This window comes from Anomaloglossus baeobatrachus, unplaced genomic scaffold (assembly GCF_048569485.1).
Source record: "Anomaloglossus baeobatrachus isolate aAnoBae1 unplaced genomic scaffold, aAnoBae1.hap1 Scaffold_722, whole genome shotgun sequence".
Lineage (NCBI taxonomy): Eukaryota > Metazoa > Chordata > Amphibia > Anura > Aromobatidae > Anomaloglossus > Anomaloglossus baeobatrachus.
In genome coordinates this window covers 36,684-55,878 of record NW_027445099.1, presented here as the reverse complement: position 1 = coordinate 55,878, position 19,195 = coordinate 36,684, and the positions used below count along the sequence as shown (strand labels likewise).

At 49.6% G+C, this 19,195-nt stretch overlaps 8 non-coding genes and 2 pseudogenes across 8 annotated transcripts; all 10 read right to left on the bottom strand.

Moving 5' to 3' along the window:
- Nucleotides 1-1,372: 1,372 nt before the first annotated feature.
- On the bottom strand, nt 1,373-1,569 carry LOC142287378 (U2 spliceosomal RNA). The gene has a single exon (XR_012748363.1). It is a non-coding gene; the product is annotated as a U2 spliceosomal RNA (small nuclear RNA).
- Nucleotides 1,570-7,013: 5,444 nt separating this feature from the next.
- LOC142287380 (U2 spliceosomal RNA) lies at nt 7,014-7,103 on the bottom strand (annotated as a pseudogene).
- A 1,387-nt stretch (nt 7,104-8,490) lies between these two features.
- Nucleotides 8,491-8,681, bottom strand: LOC142287403 (U2 spliceosomal RNA). Its single transcript, XR_012748383.1, has one exon. It is a non-coding gene; the product is annotated as a U2 spliceosomal RNA (small nuclear RNA).
- A 1,387-nt stretch (nt 8,682-10,068) lies between these two features.
- Nucleotides 10,069-10,259, bottom strand: LOC142287402 (U2 spliceosomal RNA). The gene has a single exon (XR_012748382.1). It is a non-coding gene; the product is annotated as a U2 spliceosomal RNA (small nuclear RNA).
- A 1,387-nt stretch (nt 10,260-11,646) lies between these two features.
- Nucleotides 11,647-11,837, bottom strand: LOC142287401 (U2 spliceosomal RNA). Its single transcript, XR_012748381.1, has one exon. It is a non-coding gene; the product is annotated as a U2 spliceosomal RNA (small nuclear RNA).
- A 1,387-nt stretch (nt 11,838-13,224) lies between these two features.
- LOC142287374 (U2 spliceosomal RNA) lies at nt 13,225-13,419 on the bottom strand. The gene has a single exon (XR_012748359.1). It is a non-coding gene; the product is annotated as a U2 spliceosomal RNA (small nuclear RNA).
- Nucleotides 13,420-14,116: 697 nt separating this feature from the next.
- Nucleotides 14,117-14,258, bottom strand: LOC142287381 (U2 spliceosomal RNA; annotated as a pseudogene).
- Nucleotides 14,259-15,645: 1,387 nt separating this feature from the next.
- On the bottom strand, nt 15,646-15,836 carry LOC142287400 (U2 spliceosomal RNA). The gene has a single exon (XR_012748379.1). It is a non-coding gene; the product is annotated as a U2 spliceosomal RNA (small nuclear RNA).
- A 1,387-nt stretch (nt 15,837-17,223) lies between these two features.
- Nucleotides 17,224-17,414, bottom strand: LOC142287399 (U2 spliceosomal RNA). Its single transcript, XR_012748378.1, has one exon. It is a non-coding gene; the product is annotated as a U2 spliceosomal RNA (small nuclear RNA).
- Nucleotides 17,415-18,797: 1,383 nt separating this feature from the next.
- LOC142287398 (U2 spliceosomal RNA) lies at nt 18,798-18,988 on the bottom strand. The gene has a single exon (XR_012748377.1). It is a non-coding gene; the product is annotated as a U2 spliceosomal RNA (small nuclear RNA).
- Nucleotides 18,989-19,195: the final 207 nt, after the last annotated feature.

Below are 19,195 nucleotides of genomic sequence, written 5' to 3'. Positions count from 1 at the left end.
GGGCCTCGAGTGGCACCCTGGCCTATGCCGGACACATCTTAGGGAGAGAGAGCGAGAGGGAGACAAACCCACGCCTACACAAGACATTTTGTCACCCAAGCCAACCCTTGAAAAGGCTACTTTGCAGAGCCAAAACAAGAAGAATGGTGCGTTTTGCAGCCGCCGCCCACTGCAATGAATCTGAATAACTCCTCCTTTAGGGCGCAAGCAACTCCCCTCCCCCTTGCAGTCTTTCCAATTCACGATACAAAAAGACGGACAGGACAGGTTGCCTGACTTTCCGTCACTGCCACCCTTTGCCATCCTTACCCGTAGAAAGCCCTTTCATCATCCCCAAACCCTAATCTTTTCCCTTTCCTTCCCAGCCCCCAAACCCTGCCCTCTGTACCTTTCTCACCACCCGCTTCCCTTCTCCTGTCATCCCCCTACCACCCGGGAAAAAAAGAGATTGCCCCCTCCTTCCACTAGCCCACCCTCCCACCCAAAGAACAACTTCTTCTGCGCAGCTTGTTTTCTAGGCAGCAGCGCTATTGTGATGTCATCGGGGGGCATTGTGACAAGCCGCCAGTGTTCCGTCTCTTCATGTTGTGCACAGTTCAAACGGAAAATACATCAACAGGCAGACTACAGAAAAGCTTACTATCAAAGGTTAGAGGGGGGCTTTCTCAGAGGGCTTTTTACAGTTTTTCTATTCCCAATTAGCCGTTTAAGTGTACTTATTGAAAGTAGTAATTCTTTCATAGGCCGCCCTTTCTTAGTATTTGACGTTCCTTATATTGCGGTATGAGGCTTCGCAGTAGGTTGCAAACATTCATCACCCATGACTGTCCCCAATTGAGCTCAGAAGCTCAATGTCTATCATGACCTCTCTTTTAGAATGTCCAAGAGCAAGCAAACTATTCCTCCAGGAGAGGGCGCCAACAGACTACTAAAGAGATCATCATTACTCAAAGAAAACCCCAAAAACCAATGCATGATAGGAATAAACAGGTAACTTTCTTTGGAGTGGAAGCGGAGAGATCGCACCAGATGCCAATTCTAGATGTTATCACACCTGTGGTCACTGCAGCAGCAGGTGAATCCACTTTGTCCAAAAGGGATCTATTCCATTCAATTGCAAATGATCTAGATAAGACAGAGAACTGCAGCACGGGGACATAGCCGAGTTGGTCAGGTTGAGTGGTGATGAGTTTGCTATTTGGATGAATAAAGAAAGTCAAAAGTGTGAAAGATAAAAAACAAAAGGAGGAAGTGTGAAAAGTGAATGGGCCAAATTGAGGTGCATATGAAGACGTATGCTTTCTTCCAATTCATTAAATCGGGCTAATATGAATCAGGTGAATTGAGTTCTGCTTTTGGAAACTGGGTTAAGAAGGGGTGCACCGTTCCTGGAGGTACTGCAATACCAGGTCAATGCGTGGAGTGGACAGAGCAAGCTCTTTTTCCATCTCCCTGTTCTAAAAATCCATTTAATATATGGTCCCCAGATAGGGGACGTATCAGATATTAAACTGATAAGAACAGATTTAACAGCATCTTTATTATCCTGCACTACTCACAAATAGGTAACAAACCGTGTACAGTGCCGCAGCCCCGTACACAAAGAAATATACAATCCTTCTTACATAGCCATAGAGTACGACGCACTAAACTATACATCACGCTCCTATGCTTATCCATAACACTCAAGCTGAAAGAAAAAGTTAGACAATAAATAACGACGAACCGGCGATTGGGGGATGGGGGTAGGGGAAAAGGGGGATAGGGTGGGGAAATCACAGGCCCGAAGCTTTATTGAAAGACGCACATAACGGGAAAAGGAGGGAGGGGGCATGGAAGAGGTCTAAACCTCCTCCTCGGCGCTGTCGTCCGGACTGTCCATGATGGAATAGTCTCTGAGCAGGCTGTGGATCAGCCTGCGGCAATCCTGGATAGACATCCTCTCCCTCTTCAAGATGAGCCGGTTCCTGGCGACCCAAATAGCGTCCTTAAAGCAGTTCATAAGGCGCCAAGCCTCCTGGATGGCTCCAACGGTGTGAGTCCCAGGGAAGAGTCCATAAAGTACGGAATGGTACGATAGGCTCCCTCTGGGGACGGAGTTCCTCAGGTCATCCTCCAGGGCAACCAACAGGCGCTGTGCGAAACGGCAGTCCCAAAAGGCGTGCAGCGATGTTTCCTCCACGAAGGGGCACCTTTGGCAGTACCGGGTTTTGCACAGGTTCCGGGCATGCATGAATGACCGGACGGGCAGTCCGCCCTGTATCGCCATCCATGACAAGTCCTTGTGCCCGTTGGTCAATCCAGCCGATGACACGTTTGTCCAAACAGTCTCCAGTGTGTCGTGATGAAGTCCTGGAATGTTCTCCATTTCGTCCTTGGCTCTGATGAGTTTGTGGATAGTCTTTGGCTTCCACAAATCAGGCTTGAGTCCCTCCAGTTGGTGTTCCCTCACAAACCGAACCACGTCTCCGTAGAACCATGGCGCCGTCCAGTTGTAGGGGAAGGAGCTGTCCCACTTGTCCCAGCCTAACCGTCTCCAAAGGGGGAGCAGGAAGAAGCGAGACATGGACCCACCCGCGGAACCTCTCTTGACTCGCAGAGTTCGGCGAACGCAGTCACATACGAAGGAGGATCGCAGGAGGGTGGGGATATCGGGTACGCCCTTCCCACCCTTGCGAGGATCCTTGTACATGATGCTCCGCTTTACTCTGTCCATCTTGGATCCCCAGACAAAACGAAACACCGTCCTGGTAATGGCCCTGCACACGGTGGCAAGGGGGGGCCAGGCCTGGGCCGTGTACTGCAGCACGGGCAGTACCTCGTTACGCAGGACCAGTGCTTTGCCCTCACAGGTGAGGCGTCTGAGGCTCCACAGACCGATCCGTTGGGTGATCTTGGTCAAGCGTTCCTCCCAGGACTTGAGGGCTGCTCCTTCCTTCCCGAACCAGACTCCAAGAACCTTGATGAAATCCGGCTGGATGCTGAAAGGGAAGGGGGCGGAAGAGGCCGGCTGCCAGTCCCCGAAGAGCATGGCTTCCGACTTCCCGCAGTTGACTTTGGCTCCCGAAGCCCGTCCGAAGGTCTCACAGGTCTGGACGAGGGTGTCGACTGAGCGCCGGTCCGCGCAGAAGACGGTCACGTCGTCCATGTAGAGCGAGCACTTGACCTCGAAGCGTTCTGGTCCTGGTGCGGTGATCCCTCTGATCTCTCCATTCCGCCGGATAGCCTCTGCAAAGAGTTCTATAACACAAACAAAAAGAAGAGGTGACAGAGGACAGCCTTGTCTGACCCCTGAGAGGACCGGGAAGGGGTCAGTCTTCCAGCCGTTTACCAACACCGAGCTGTGAATATCAAAATACATTAGTTGGACATACAAACAAAACATGTTACCCAAACCTAACCTGTGCAGAGCTTTGCCCAGGAACTCATGGGAAACACGGTCGAAGGCCTTTTCCTGATCCAACGAGATCAGGGCTGCGTGCACCCGGCGGGCTTTGATGTACTCGACCGTGTCCCGCATGAGAGCCAGGCTGTCTGCGATGCGACGTCCGGGGATGCCGCAGGTCTGATCCGGGTGGATGATCCGTCCGATAACCGTCTTCAGTCTCGTTGCCATCGTCTTGGCCAGGATCTTGTAGTCGACATTCAGAAGGGTGATGGGACGCCAATTCTTCAGGTCGCACCTCTCTCCTTTACGCTTGTACAGGATCGTGACCATTCCTTCCCTCAGAGATGGAGGCATTCTGCCCTCCACCACCATCTCCTCATACAGCCCTAACAGGTCCGGACAGATTAGGTCTCCCAGCGCTACATAGAGCTCTGCTGGGAGGCCGTCACTGCCCGGTGTCCTGCCAGAACTAAAGGATTTGGCGGCCGAGAGCAGCTCGTCCACCGTCAGAGGAACGTCCATGGCCGCCGCGTCTGCAGGGTCAAGATGGTTAGTGATACCTGACAGGAACTTATCGGCGGCCTCGGGGTCAGTAGTCTTGCGGGCGTAGAGTTCGCTGTAGAAGTCGCTGACGACCTTCATCACATTCTCTTTCCCGCGTCGCATGCTTCCACTCTCGTCTCGTAGTTCATTCATGGGCGTGTGACCGGCGTGGAGTTTCCTGAAAAAGAACGAGTTACATTTCTCACCCTTCTCCAGGTTCTCCACTTTGGAACGGAAGACAATTCGCTCGGACTCCTCCTCGAAGTGCCTTTTCAGGCTCCTCTTAGTCTCCTCCAGCTCCTCTCTCACGTCCCAGCCGCATCGAAGAAGGTCCTGCAGGGAACGCAGCTCACGCTGGAGTCTCCTGAAGTCCCTCCTCTTCAGACACGCCTGTTGTTGACTCTTTGCCTGAAAGAAGAAACGGAACTCGAGTTTAACGTATTCCCACCAGTCAGAAACAGACTGGAAGCCCGCCTTGTAGGCCCGCCATGTGGAGTAGGCAGCTCTAAGCTCCTCCAGAATCTCACCCTTTTCCAGCAGAGAGCAGTTCAGCTTCCAGGAGCCCGGGCCAATGGGGAAGCCATGGCCCAGCACACCTTGAAAGTGAATGGCTCTGTGGTCAGAGAAGAAGCAGGGGACCATCGAGTGCCCACTCCGCCCAACCGCCCGAGAGGTAAACACAAAGTCAATCCTGGAACGCAGCGAGCCATCGGATCGGCACCATGAATAGTTCACAGATCCGTGTCCGATGGAGCCAACAACGTCCACAAGAGAGGCTTCGGTCACCATCTCAATGAGCAGTTTGGATGTGACGTCCAACTTGGCAGCCGTTCCAGAACTGCGTCCATCCTCCTCAATCGGGCAGTTGAAATCCCCGGCCATCACTACCGTCCTGGCGGTAGCGAGCTGAGGGCGCAGGGCTTGGAGGAGCTCCAGTCGATCGCTCTTCACAGGAGAAGCATACACATTGATGAACCTGACAGGTTCTCCCGCCCAGGTGCCATCCACGAGCAGTAACCTGCCGCAGACGATTTCCTGAACAGAGTCCAATGTGAAGGCGCTTCCCCTGATCAGCACGGCGACCCCCGCGGACCTACAGTCGCCCCCCGCCAGACCAGTAGGATGGGCCATGGGTCCACTCCCTGGCCAGATGGTTGAAGGACCTAGAGGAGGGAAGGGAGCATTCCTGCAGGAAAAATACATCACTAGACTGAGTGTTAAGGAACGCAAAAATTGTCTGACGTCGGAACTTGTCTCTGATGCTCCTAACATTAATGGAAAAGATGTTAATGTTAGCAGTCATTGGAGGAAAGAGAAAGTTAGAGCAGGCGGTGTGCCTTAGTTACCACTCCGGTCGGGCGGTTCTTCCTCTTTGGCACCTGCTGGTAAGGGTATCTCCAGCAGACCCTCTTCTTCTAGCTGATCGAGCAGGGATGGTGCCTCAGTGGCTTCCGACTCCTCCATTTCTTCTTCGGCCACAAGGGACTCCACCATCTGCTCCAACACGTCCGGTTCTGGGAGGAGGCCATCCTCCTCTTCCTGGGGTGGATTGAGGTCCACAATGAACAGCTTGGAAGGTTCTGCGACAGGACTATCTTCCACCTTCCTTTTCCTTTGGCCTGTACCTGAGGAGACAAGAGCTGGAAAATCCTCCTCGGTGAAAAGTGCAAGAGTGCTGAGGCCCTCTGCTCTCATGGTCTGGGGAGGGAGAGTGGGCTTTGGGGGGGGGGTGAGGAGACCAACTGAGGAGTAGGGAAATGAGGTGGAGGTAGTGGAATCCTCAGTAGGGTTGGCCGGGGGGGGAGGGGTTTGGACAGGGGTGACAGGGGGGGGGACCAGGGAGGGGGCAACAGTTTTCTTACCCTTCTTTTTCCTGGACTCCGTGGCTGCTGGGGCATCGGCTGGAGCCACGGTCGCCGGGTTCTTGGCCGCCTTGTCCTTGGCCTCTGTGGCCTTGGTCGTAGCTGCCTTGGTCGACGAAGCTGTGACTACCCGATACTGGGTCGCCGCGGCAACCCTTGCCCAGGATTTCTCCCGCTGTGGGCAGTCCTTGTAAAGGTGGTCCACCTGTCCACATAGGTTGCAAGTCTTCTTCTTTGGGCAGTCCTTGGAGCTGTGTCCCGTCACCCGGCAAACCCTGCAGGCGTCCTCCTTGCAGGTCTTCATCGAATGCCCTTTCCCGCCACATTTCCTGCAGTTGTGTGGCATGTCCGGGTAGTAGATGAGACCAAAGGAGTTTCCCAGAGAGAATGTCGGGGGCAGGTGCTGGAGACCATCCTCGGATGCTGGTTCCCTGTAGAGTCGAACGGTTACTGACCACTTACCCGTCCAGAATCCGTTGCCGTTAAGGATGTGGGATGGCTCCCTCACCACTGTGCAGAGACGTCCCAGGAACGTGGAGATGTCTCTTCCTGGGGTGTGCGGGTTCCGCATGGAGACCGTGATCCTCTTTTCATCCCTCTGTATAGGACAGGATCCTAAAAAAGAATGAAAAGGGGAGTCCGGCATCGCTGCGTTCATCGCCTCCCAGTATCTCCTGCAGGCATTCACCGTGGCAAAGGTTACCAGAAAAATGCCAGTCATGAAGGTCTGGACACTCAGGGTTTCCGCCCTGGAGAAGCCCTGATCCAGAATCATCTTCTTGCAGAACACGTCGCTGGACATGTCCGGCAACCTACCATCCACCGCCTTTAGCTTCAGGGCGACCGTCTGCCGCATCCAAGGCTCCAGGGTTGGAGCCTTTTCAGGCAGCGTCCGGGCTCCCTCCGGCTGGCTGGCGTCGGAGGTAGGGGCCTCTTGGGCCGAAGAAGCCTCTGGATGAGCCTTCCTGGAGGTCCCTGGGTCCTGAGCCTTCTTGGCTGCCTTCTCTGGCTTGCTTGCCATGGCTGGTTCCTGCTTGAGTTCCCGGAGCTGGATCTTGGATTCTTCTCCGGGTGTCTTCTCCCGCTGTGTTCCTCCTCGAAGTTCCTCTGGTCTCCCCAAGTCTTCTCCGAGGCTTCGTCTTCTTGCTTCTTTCTGCCAAGCTCTTCTTCCGTCCGATCTCCCTCTTCCGGTCTCGGCTGGGCTTCGGAGCTCGTCTCCCTGATCGTATCTCGTCAAGTGTAGCTAGCTCAGTTTGTTCTGATAAGAACAGATACTACACTTGATCTTAGCCAAAAGGCCGAGAAGCGATAACCAGAATTGGTTTGGGCCTCGAGTGGCACCCTGGCCTATGCCGGACACATCTTAGGGAGAGAGAGCGAGAGGGAGACAAACCCACGCCTACACAAGACATTTTGTCACCCAAGCCAACCCTTGAAAAGGCTGCTTTGCAGAGCCAAAACAAGAAGAATGGTGCGTTTTGCAGCCGCCGCCCACTGCAATGAATCTGAATAACTCCTCCTTTAGGGCGCAAGCAACTCCCCTCCCCCTTGCAGTCTTTCCAATTCACGATACAAAAAGACGGACAGGACAGGTTGCCTGACTTTCCGTCACTGCCACCCTTTGCCATCCTTACCCGTAGAAAGCCCTTTCATCATCCCCAAACCCTAATCTTTTCCCTTTCCTTCCCAGCCCCCAAACCCTGCCCTCTGTACCTTTCTCACCACCCGCTTCCCTTCTCCTGTCATCCCCCTACCACCCGGGAAAAAAAGAGATTGCCCCCTCCTTCCACTAGCCCACCCTCCCACCCAAAGAACAACTTCTTCTGCGCAGCTTGTTTTCTAGGCAGCAGCGCTATTGTGATGTCATCGGGGGGCATTGTGACAAGCCGCCAGTGTTCCGTCTCTTCATGTTGTGCACAGTTCAAACGGAAAATACATCAACAGGCAGACTACAGAAAAGCTTACTATCAAAGGTTAGAGGGGGGCTTTCTCAGAGGGCTTTTTACAGTTTTTCTATTCCCAATTAGCCGTTTAAGTGTACTTATTGAAAGTAGTAATTCTTTCATAGGCCGCCCTTTCTTAGTATTTGACGTTCCTTATATTGCGGTATGAGGCTTCGCAGTAGGTTGCAAACATTCATCACCCATGACTGTCCCCAATTGAGCTCAGAAGCTCAATGTCTATCATGACCTCTCTTTTAGAATGTCCAAGAGCAAGCAAACTATTCCTCCAGGAGAGGGCGCCAACAGACTACTAAAGAGATCATCATTACTCAAAGAAAACCCCAAAAACCAATGCATGATAGGAATAAACAGGTAACTTTCTTTGGAGTGGAAGCGGAGAGATCGCACCAGATGCCAATTCTAGATGTTATCACACCTGTGGTCACTGCAGCAGCAGGTGAATCCACTTTGTCCAAAAGGGATCTATTCCATTCAATTGCAAATGATCTAGATAAGACAGAGAACTGCAGCACGGGGACATAGCCGAGTTGGTCAGGTTGAGTGGTGATGAGTTTGCTATTTGGATGAATAAAGAAAGTCAAAAGTGTGAAAGATAAAAAACAAAAGGAGGAAGTGTGAAAAGTGAATGGGCCAAATTGAGGTGCATATGAAGACGTATGCTTTCTTCCAATTCATTAAATCGGGCTAATATGAATCAGGTGAATTGAGTTCTGCTTTTGGAAACTGGGTTAAGAAGGGGTGCACCGTTCCTGGAGGTACTGCAATACCAGGTCAATGCGTGGAGTGGACAGAGCAAGCTCTTTTTCCATCTCCCTGTTCTAAAAATCCATTTAATATATGGTCCCCAGATAGGGGACGTATCAGATATTAAACTGATAAGAACAGATACTACACTTGATCTTAGCCAAAAGGCCGAGAAGCGATAACCAGAATTGGTTTGGGCCTCGAGTGGCACCCTGGCCTATGCCGGACACATCTTAGGGAGAGAGAGCGAGAGGGAGACAAACCCACGCCTACACAAGACATTTTGTCACCCAAGCCAACCCTTGAAAAGGCTGCTTTGCAGAGCCAAAACAAGAAGAATGGTGCGTTTTGCAGCCGCCGCCCACTGCAATGAATCTGAATAACTCCTCCTTTAGGGCGCAAGCAACTCCCCTCCCCCTTGCAGTCTTTCCAATTCACGATACAAAAAGACGGACAGGACAGGTTGCCTGACTTTCCGTCACTGCCACCCTTTGCCATCCTTACCCGTAGAAAGCCCTTTCATCATCCCCAAACCCTAATCTTTTCCCTTTCCTTCCCAGCCCCCAAACCCTGCCCTCTGTACCTTTCTCACCACCCGCTTCCCTTCTCCTGTCATCCCCCTACCACCCGGGAAAAAAAGAGATTGCCCCCTCCTTCCACTAGCCCACCCTCCCACCCAAAGAACAACTTCTTCTGCGCAGCTTGTTTTCTAGGCAGCAGCGCTATTGTGATGTCATCGGGGGGCATTGTGACAAGCCGCCAGTGTTCCGTCTCTTCATGTTGTGCACAGTTCAAACGGAAAATACATCAACAGGCAGACTACAGAAAAGCTTACTATCAAAGGTTAGAGGGGGGCTTTCTCAGAGGGCTTTTTACAGTTTTTCTATTCCCAATTAGCCGTTTAAGTGTACTTATTGAAAGTAGTAATTCTTTCATAGGCCGCCCTTTCTTAGTATTTGACGTTCCTTATATTGCGGTATGAGGCTTCGCAGTAGGTTGCAAACATTCATCACCCATGACTGTCCCCAATTGAGCTCAGAAGCTCAATGTCTATCATGACCTCTCTTTTAGAATGTCCAAGAGCAAGCAAACTATTCCTCCAGGAGAGGGCGCCAACAGACTACTAAAGAGATCATCATTACTCAAAGAAAACCCCAAAAACCAATGCATGATAGGAATAAACAGGTAACTTTCTTTGGAGTGGAAGCGGAGAGATCGCACCAGATGCCAATTCTAGATGTTATCACACCTGTGGTCACTGCAGCAGCAGGTGAATCCACTTTGTCCAAAAGGGATCTATTCCATTCAATTGCAAATGATCTAGATAAGACAGAGAACTGCAGCACGGGGACATAGCCGAGTTGGTCAGGTTGAGTGGTGATGAGTTTGCTATTTGGATGAATAAAGAAAGTCAAAAGTGTGAAAGATAAAAAACAAAAGGAGGAAGTGTGAAAAGTGAATGGGCCAAATTGAGGTGCATATGAAGACGTATGCTTTCTTCCAATTCATTAAATCGGGCTAATATGAATCAGGTGAATTGAGTTCTGCTTTTGGAAACTGGGTTAAGAAGGGGTGCACCGTTCCTGGAGGTACTGCAATACCAGGTCAATGCGTGGAGTGGACAGAGCAAGCTCTTTTTCCATCTCCCTGTTCTAAAAATCCATTTAATATATGGTCCCCAGATAGGGGACGTATCAGATATTAAACTGATAAGAACAGATACTACACTTGATCTTAGCCAAAAGGCCGAGAAGCGATAACCAGAATTGGTTTGGGCCTCGAGTGGCACCCTGGCCTATGCCGGACACATCTTAGGGAGAGAGAGCGAGAGGGAGACAAACCCACGCCTACACAAGACATTTTGTCACCCAAGCCAACCCTTGAAAAGGCTGCTTTGCAGAGCCAAAACAAGAAGAATGGTGCGTTTTGCAGCCGCCGCCCACTGCAATGAATCTGAATAACTCCTCCTTTAGGGCGCAAGCAACTCCCCTCCCCCTTGCAGTCTTTCCAATTCACGATACAAAAAGACGGACAGGACAGGTTGCCTGACTTTCCGTCACTGCCACCCTTTGCCATCCTTACCCGTAGAAAGCCCTTTCATCATCCCCAAACCCTAATCTTTTCCCTTTCCTTCCCAGCCCCCAAACCCTGCCCTCTGTACCTTTCTCACCACCCGCTTCCCTTCTCCTGTCATCCCCCTACCACCCGGGAAAAAAAGAGATTGCCCCCTCCTTCCACTAGCCCACCCTCCCACCCAAAGAACAACTTCTTCTGCGCAGCTTGTTTTCTAGGCAGCAGCGCTATTGTGATGTCATCGGGGGGCATTGTGACAAGCCGCCAGTGTTCCGTCTCTTCATGTTGTGCACAGTTCAAACGGAAAATACATCAACAGGCAGACTACAGAAAAGCTTACTATCAAAGGTTAGAGGGGGGCTTTCTCAGAGGGCTTTTTACAGTTTTTCTATTCCCAATTAGCCGTTTAAGTGTACTTATTGAAAGTAGTAATTCTTTCATAGGCCGCCCTTTCTTAGTATTTGACGTTCCTTATATTGCGGTATGAGGCTTCGCAGTAGGTTGCAAACATTCATCACCCATGACTGTCCCCAATTGAGCTCAGAAGCTCAATGTCTATCATGACCTCTCTTTTAGAATGTCCAAGAGCAAGCAAACTATTCCTCCAGGAGAGGGCGCCAACAGACTACTAAAGAGATCATCATTACTCAAAGAAAACCCCAAAAACCAATGCATGATAGGAATAAACAGGTAACTTTCTTTGGAGTGGAAGCGGAGAGATCGCACCAGATGCCAATTCTAGATGTTATCACACCTGTGGTCACTGCAGCAGCAGGTGAATCCACTTTGTCCAAAAGGGATCTATTCCATTCAATTGCAAATGATCTAGATAAGACAGAGAACTGCAGCACGGGGACATAGCCGAGTTGGTCAGGTTGAGTGGTGATGAGTTTGCTATTTGGATGAATAAAGAAAGTCAAAAGTGTGAAAGATAAAAAACAAAAGGAGGAAGTGTGAAAAGTGAATGGGCCAAATTGAGGTGCATATGAAGACGTATGCTTTCTTCCAATTCATTAAATCGGGCTAATATGAATCAGGTGAATTGAGTTCTGCTTTTGGAAACTGGGTTAAGAAGGGGTGCACCGTTCCTGGAGGTACTGCAATACCAGGTCAATGCGTGGAGTGGACAGAGCAAGCTCTTTTTCCATCTCCCTGTTCTAAAAATCCATTTAATATATGGTCCCCAGATAGGGGACGTATCAGATATTAAACTGATAAGAACAGATACTACACTTGATCTTAGCCAAAAGGCCGAGAAGCGATAACCAGAATTGGTTTGGGCCTCGAGTGGCACCCTGGCCTATGCCGGACACATCTTAGGGAGAGAGAGCGAGAGGGAGACAAACCCACGCCTACACAAGACATTTTGTCACCCAAGCCAACCCTTGAAAAGGCTGCTTTGCAGAGCCAAAACAAGAAGAATGGTGCGTTTTGCAGCCGCCGCCCACTGCAATGAATCTGAATAACTCCTCCTTTAGGGCGCAAGCAACTCCCCTCCCCCTTGCAGTCTTTCCAATTCACGATACAAAAAGACGGACAGGACAGGTTGCCTGACTTTCCGTCACTGCCACCCTTTGCCATCCTTACCCGTAGAAAGCCCTTTCATCATCCCCAAACCCTAATCTTTTCCCTTTCCTTCCCAGCCCCCAAACCCTGCCCTCTGTACCTTTCTCACCACCCGCTTCCCTTCTCCTGTCATCCCCCTACCACCCGGGAAAAAAAGAGATTGCCCCCTCCTTCCACTAGCCCACCCTCCCACCCAAAGAACAACTTCTTCTGCGCAGCTTGTTTTCTAGGCAGCAGCGCTATTGTGATGTCATCGGGGGGCATTGTGACAAGCCGCCAGTGTTCCGTCTCTTCATGTTGTGCACAGTTCAAACGGAAAATACATCAACAGGCAGACTACAGAAAAGCTTACTATCAAAGGTTAGAGGGGGGCTTTCTCAGAGGGCTTTTTACAGTTTTTCTATTCCCAATTAGCCGTTTAAGTGTACTTATTGAAAGTAGTAATTCTTTCATAGGCCGCCCTTTCTTAGTATTTGACGTTCCTTATATTGCGGTATGAGGCTTCGCAGTAGGTTGCAAACATTCATCACCCATGACTGTCCCCAATTGAGCTCAGAAGCTCAATGTCTATCATGACCTCTCTTTTAGAATGTCCAAGAGCAAGCAAACTATTCCTCCAGGAGAGGGCGCCAACAGACTACTAAAGAGATCATCATTACTCAAAGAAAACCCCAAAAACCAATGCATGATAGGAATAAACAGGTAACTTTCTTTGGAGTGGAAGCGGAGAGATCGCACCAGATGCCAATTCTAGATGTTATCACACCTGTGGTCACTGCAGCAGCAGGTGAATCCACTTTGTCCAAAAGGGATCTATTCCATTCAATTGCAAATGATCTAGATAAGACAGAGAACTGCAGCACGGGGACATAGCCGAGTTGGTCAGGTTGAGTGGTGATGAGTTTGCTATTTGGATGAATAAAGAAAGTCAAAAGTGTGAAAGATAAAAAACAAAAGGAGGAAGTGTGAAAAGTGAATGGGCCAAATTGAGGTGCATATGAAGACGTATGCTTTCTTCCAATTCATTAAATCGGGCTAATATGAATCAGGTGAATTGAGTTCTGCTTTTGGAAACTGGGTTAAGAAGGGGTGCACCGTTCCTGGAGGTACTGCAATACCAGGTCAATGCGTGGAGTGGACAGAGCAAGCTCTTTTTCCATCTCCCTGTTCTAAAAATCCATTTAATATATGGTCCCCAGATAGGGGACGTATCAGATATTAAACTGATAAGAACAGATTTTGATTTAATGAAGCTTTCCAAAGCACCGCAAAAATGCATGACCAAAGTCACACCAAAAACAGTGCAAAGGCTAGGATTCATGTGGACCCCTCCGTGAGAAGAGGATCCCCAAAAATCAACCCCGTCCCTCCGAGCCAGAAGGCCACAGCGAGGGTCAGGGATCTTCGGTGCTCCCCCAAGCCGAAGCCTGGTTGAGCCTTGTTGTTGCTCCCAGCGTCCACCGAGGCATCTTACCCAAGTGGAGTAGGGAGCTACTAGTCGTTGGTTTCGCAGTCGAGACTGCCCGGACCGTCAACCGGTGTTGGTTTCTCAGCCCAAGGCTGACCGGACCTCCAACCGGGTGTTGGTTTCTCAGCCCAAGGCTGACCGGACCTCCAACCGGGTGTTGGTTTCTCAGCCCAAGGCTAACCGGACCTCCAACCGGGTGTTGGTTTCTCAGCCAAAGCTGACCCGGACCTCCAACCGGGTGTTGGTTTCTCAGCCCAAAGCTGACCGGACCTCCGACCGGGATTATAAAAATTTCCCTTCTTAGCCAGAAGGCCGGGATAGGGCAATATCCTTGGAAAGTATGAATAGGCAAGGCACGGCGTGCGACAGAGTCTGAGGCTTACCAGGGTCCCAACCTAGCAAGTTCAGACTCCCTCCAGGGTGTCCATTCCTGGGGCACATTGCACCATAACCCCCACACTTACTCAGTCTAATAGCCTCGATCCTGGTAGGGCCATGGTTTCCTCTAGATGGATATACTATCCTCCCAAAGTACTAACAAGCGCAACCTTCCAGTGTGCATTGCATCATTGTACTAAGGTGGCCGGAGCCTTAAACCACCTTTTCGAAAGATACTACACTTGATCTTAGCCAAAAGGCCGAGAAGCGATAACCAGAATTGGTTTGGGCCTCGAGTGGCACCCTGGCCTATGCCGGACACATCTTAGGGAGAGAGAGCGAGAGGGAGACAAACCCACGCCTACACAAGACATTTTGTCACCCAAGCCAACCCTTGAAAAGGCTGCTTTGCAGAGCCAAAACAAGAAGAATGGTGCGTTTTGCAGCCGCCGCCCACTGCAATGAATCTGAATAACTCCTCCTTTAGGGCGCAAGCAACTCCCCTCCCCCTTGCAGTCTTTCCAATTCACGATACAAAAAGACGGACAGGACAGGTTGCCTGACTTTCCGTCACTGCCACCCTTTGCCATCCTTACCCGTAGAAAGCCCTTTCATCATCCCCAAACCCTAATCTTTTCCCTTTCCTTCCCAGCCCCCAAACCCTGCCCTCTGTACCTTTCTCACCACCCGCTTCCCTTCTCCTGTCATCCCCCTACCACCCGGGAAAAAAAGAGATTGCCCCCTCCTTCCACTAGCCCACCCTCCCACCCAAAGAACAACTTCTTCTGCGCAGCTTGTTTTCTAGGCAGCAGCGCTATTGTGATGTCATCGGGGGGCATTGTGACAAGCCGCCAGTGTTCCGTCTCTTCATGTTGTGCACAGTTCAAACGGAAAATACATCAACAGGCAGACTACAGAAAAGCTTACTATCAAAGGTTAGAGGGGGGCTTTCTCAGAGGGCTTTTTACAGTTTTTCTATTCCCAATTAGCCGTTTAAGTGTACTTATTGAAAGTAGTAATTCTTTCATAGGCCGCCCTTTCTTAGTATTTGACGTTCCTTATATTGCGGTATGAGGCTTCGCAGTAGGTTGCAAACATTCATCACCCATGACTGTCCCCAATTGAGCTCAGAAGCTCAATGTCTATCATGACCTCTCTTTTAGAATGTCCAAGAGCAAGCAAACTATTCCTCCAGGAGAGGGCGCCAACAGACTACTAAAGAGATCATCATTACTCAAAGAAAACCCCAAAAACCAATGCATGATAGGAATAAACAGGTAACTTTCTTTGGAGTGGAAGCGGAGAGATCGCACCAGATGCCAATTCTAGATGTTATCACACCTGTGGTCACTGCAGCAGCAGGTGAATCCACTTTGTCCAAAAGGGATCTATTCCATTCAATTGCAAATGATCTAGATAAGACAGAGAACTGCAGCACGGGGACATAGCCGAGTTGGTCAGGTTGAGTGGTGATGAGTTTGCTATTTGGATGAATAAAGAAAGTCAAAAGTGTGAAAGATAAAAAACAAAAGGAGGAAGTGTGAAAAGTGAATGGGCCAAATTGAGGTGCATATGAAGACGTATGCTTTCTTCCAATTCATTAAATCGGGCTAATATGAATCAGGTGAATTGAGTTCTGCTTTTGGAAACTGGGTTAAGAAGGGGTGCACCGTTCCTGGAGGTACTGCAATACCAGGTCAATGCGTGGAGTGGACAGAGCAAGCTCTTTTTCCATCTCCCTGTTCTAAAAATCCATTTAATATATGGTCCCCAGATAGGGGACGTATCAGATATTAAACTGATAAGAACAGATACTACACTTGATCTTAGCCAAAAGGCCGAGAAGCGATAACCAGAATTGGTTTGGGCCTCGAGTGGCACCCTGGCCTATGCCGGACACATCTTAGGGAGAGAGAGCGAGAGGGAGACAAACCCACGCCTACACAAGACATTTTGTCACCCAAGCCAACCCTTGAAAAGGCTGCTTTGCAGAGCCAAAACAAGAAGAATGGTGCGTTTTGCAGCCGCCGCCCACTGCAATGAATCTGAATAACTCCTCCTTTAGGGCGCAAGCAACTCCCCTCCCCCTTGCAGTCTTTCCAATTCACGATACAAAAAGACGGACAGGACAGGTTGCCTGACTTTCCGTCACTGCCACCCTTTGCCATCCTTACCCGTAGAAAGCCCTTTCATCATCCCCAAACCCTAATCTTTTCCCTTTCCTTCCCAGCCCCCAAACCCTGCCCTCTGTACCTTTCTCACCACCCGCTTCCCTTCTCCTGTCATCCCCCTACCACCCGGGAAAAAAAGAGATTGCCCCCTCCTTCCACTAGCCCACCCTCCCACCCAAAGAACAACTTCTTCTGCGCAGCTTGTTTTCTAGGCAGCAGCGCTATTGTGATGTCATCGGGGGGCATTGTGACAAGCCGCCAGTGTTCCGTCTCTTCATGTTGTGCACAGTTCAAACGGAAAATACATCAACAGGCAGACTACAGAAAAGCTTACTATCAAAGGTTAGAGGGGGGCTTTCTCAGAGGGCTTTTTACAGTTTTTCTATTCCCAATTAGCCGTTTAAGTGTACTTATTGAAAGTAGTAATTCTTTCATAGGCCGCCCTTTCTTAGTATTTGACGTTCCTTATATTGCGGTATGAGGCTTCGCAGTAGGTTGCAAACATTCATCACCCATGACTGTCCCCAATTGAGCTCAGAAGCTCAATGTCTATCATGACCTCTCTTTTAGAATGTCCAAGAGCAAGCAAACTATTCCTCCAGGAGAGGGCGCCAACAGACTACTAAAGAGATCATCATTACTCAAAGAAAACCCCAAAAACCAATGCATGATAGGAATAAACAGGTAACTTTCTTTGGAGTGGAAGCGGAGAGATCGCACCAGATGCCAATTCTAGATGTTATCACACCTGTGGTCACTGCAGCAGCAGGTGAATCCACTTTGTCCAAAAGGGATCTATTCCATTCAATTGCAAATGATCTAGATAAGACAGAGAACTGCAGCACGGGGACATAGCCGAGTTGGTCAGGTTGAGTGGTGATGAGTTTGCTATTTGGATGAATAAAGAAAGTCAAAAGTGTGAAAGATAAAAAACAAAAGGAGGAAGTGTGAAAAGTGAATGGGCCAAATTGAGGTGCATATGAAGACGTATGCTTTCTTCCAATTCATTAAATCGGGCTAATATGAATCAGGTGAATTGAGTTCTGCTTTTGGAAACTGGGTTAAGAAGGGGTGCACCGTTCCTGGAGGTACTGCAATACCAGGTCAATGCGTGGAGTGGACAGAGCAAGCTCTTTTTCCATCTCCCTGTTCTAAAAATCCATTTAATATATGGTCCCCAGATAGGGGACGTATCAGATATTAAACTGATAAGAACAGATACTACACTTGATCTTAGCCAAAAGGCCGAGAAGCGATAACCAGAATTGGTTTGGGCCTCGAGTGGCACCCTGGCCTATGCCGGACACATCTTAGGGAGAGAGAGCGAGAGGGAGACAAACCCACGCCTACACAAGACATTTTGTCACCCAAGCCAACCCTTGAAAAGGCTGCTTTGCAGAGCCAAAACAAGAAGAATGGTGCGTTTTGCAGCCGCCGCCCACTGCAATGAATCTGAATAACTCCTCCTTTAGGGCGCAAGCAACTCCCCTCCCCCTTGCAGTCTTTCCAATTCACGATACAAAAAGACGGACAGGACAGGTTGCCTGACTTTCCGTCACTGCCACCCTTTGCCATCCTTACCCGTAGAAAGCCCTTTCATCATCCCCAAACCCTAATCTTTTCCCTTTCCTTCCCAGCCCCCAAACCCTGCCCTCTGTACCTTTCTCACCACCCGCTTCCCTTCTCCTGTCATCCCCCTACCACCCGGGAAAAAAAGAGATTGCCCCCTCCTTCCACTAGCCCACCCTCCCACCCAAAGAACAACTTCTTCTGCGCAGCTTGTTTTCTAGGCAGCAGCGCTATTGTGATGTCATCGGGGGGCATTGTGACAAGCCGCCAGTGTTCCGTCTCTTCATGTTGTGCACAGTTCAAACGGAAAATACATCAACAGGCAGACTACAGAAAAGCTTACTATCAAAGGTTAGAGGGGGGCTTTCTCAGAGGGCTTTTTACAGTTTTTCTATTCCCAATTAGCCGTTTAAGTGTACTTATTGAAAGTAGTAATTCTTTCATAGGCCGCCCTTTCTTAGTATTTGACGTTCCTTATATTGCGGTATGAGGCTTCGCAGTAGGTTGCAAACATTCATCACCCATGACTGTCCCCAATTGAGCTCAGAAGCTCAATGTCTATCATGACCTCTCTTTTAGAATGTCCAAGAGCAAGCAAACTATTCCTCCAGGAGAGGGCGCCAACAGACTACTAAAGAGATCATCATTACTCAAAGAAAACCCCAAAAACCAATGCATGATAGGAATAAACAGGTAACTTTCTTTGGAGTGGAAGCGGAGAGATCGCACCAGATGCCAATTCTAGATGTTATCACACCTTCACTGCAGCAGCAGGTGAATCCACTTTGTCCAAAAGGGATCTATTCCATTCAATTGCAAATGATCTAGATAAGACAGAGAACTGCAGCACGGGGACATAGCCGAGTTGGTCAGGTTGAGTGGTGATGAGTTTGCTATTTGGATGAATAAAGAAAGTCAAAAGTGTGAAAGATAAAAAACAAAAGGAGGAAGTGTGAAAAGTGAATGGGCCAAATTGAGGTGCATATGAAGACGTATGCTTTCTTCCAATTCATTAAATCGGGCTAATATGAATCAGGTGAATTGAGTTCTGCTTTTGGAAACTGGGTTAAGAAGGGGTGCACCGTTCCTGGAGGTACTGCAATACCAGGTCAATGCGTGGAGTGGACAGAGCAAGCTCTTTTTCCATCTCCCTGTTCTAAAAATCCATTTAATATATGGTCCCCAGATAGGGGACGTATCAGATATTAAACTGATAAGAACAGATACTACACTTGATCTTAGCCAAAAGGCCGAGAAGCGATAACCAGAATTGGTTTGGGCCTCGAGTGGCACCCTGGCCTATGCCGGACACATCTTAGGGAGAGAGAGCGAGAGGGAGACAAACCCACGCCTACACAAGACATTTTGTCACCCAAGCCAACCCTTGAAAAGGCTGCTTTGCAGAGCCAAAACAAGAAGAATGGTGCGTTTTGCAGCCGCCGCCCACTGCAATGAATCTGAATAACTCC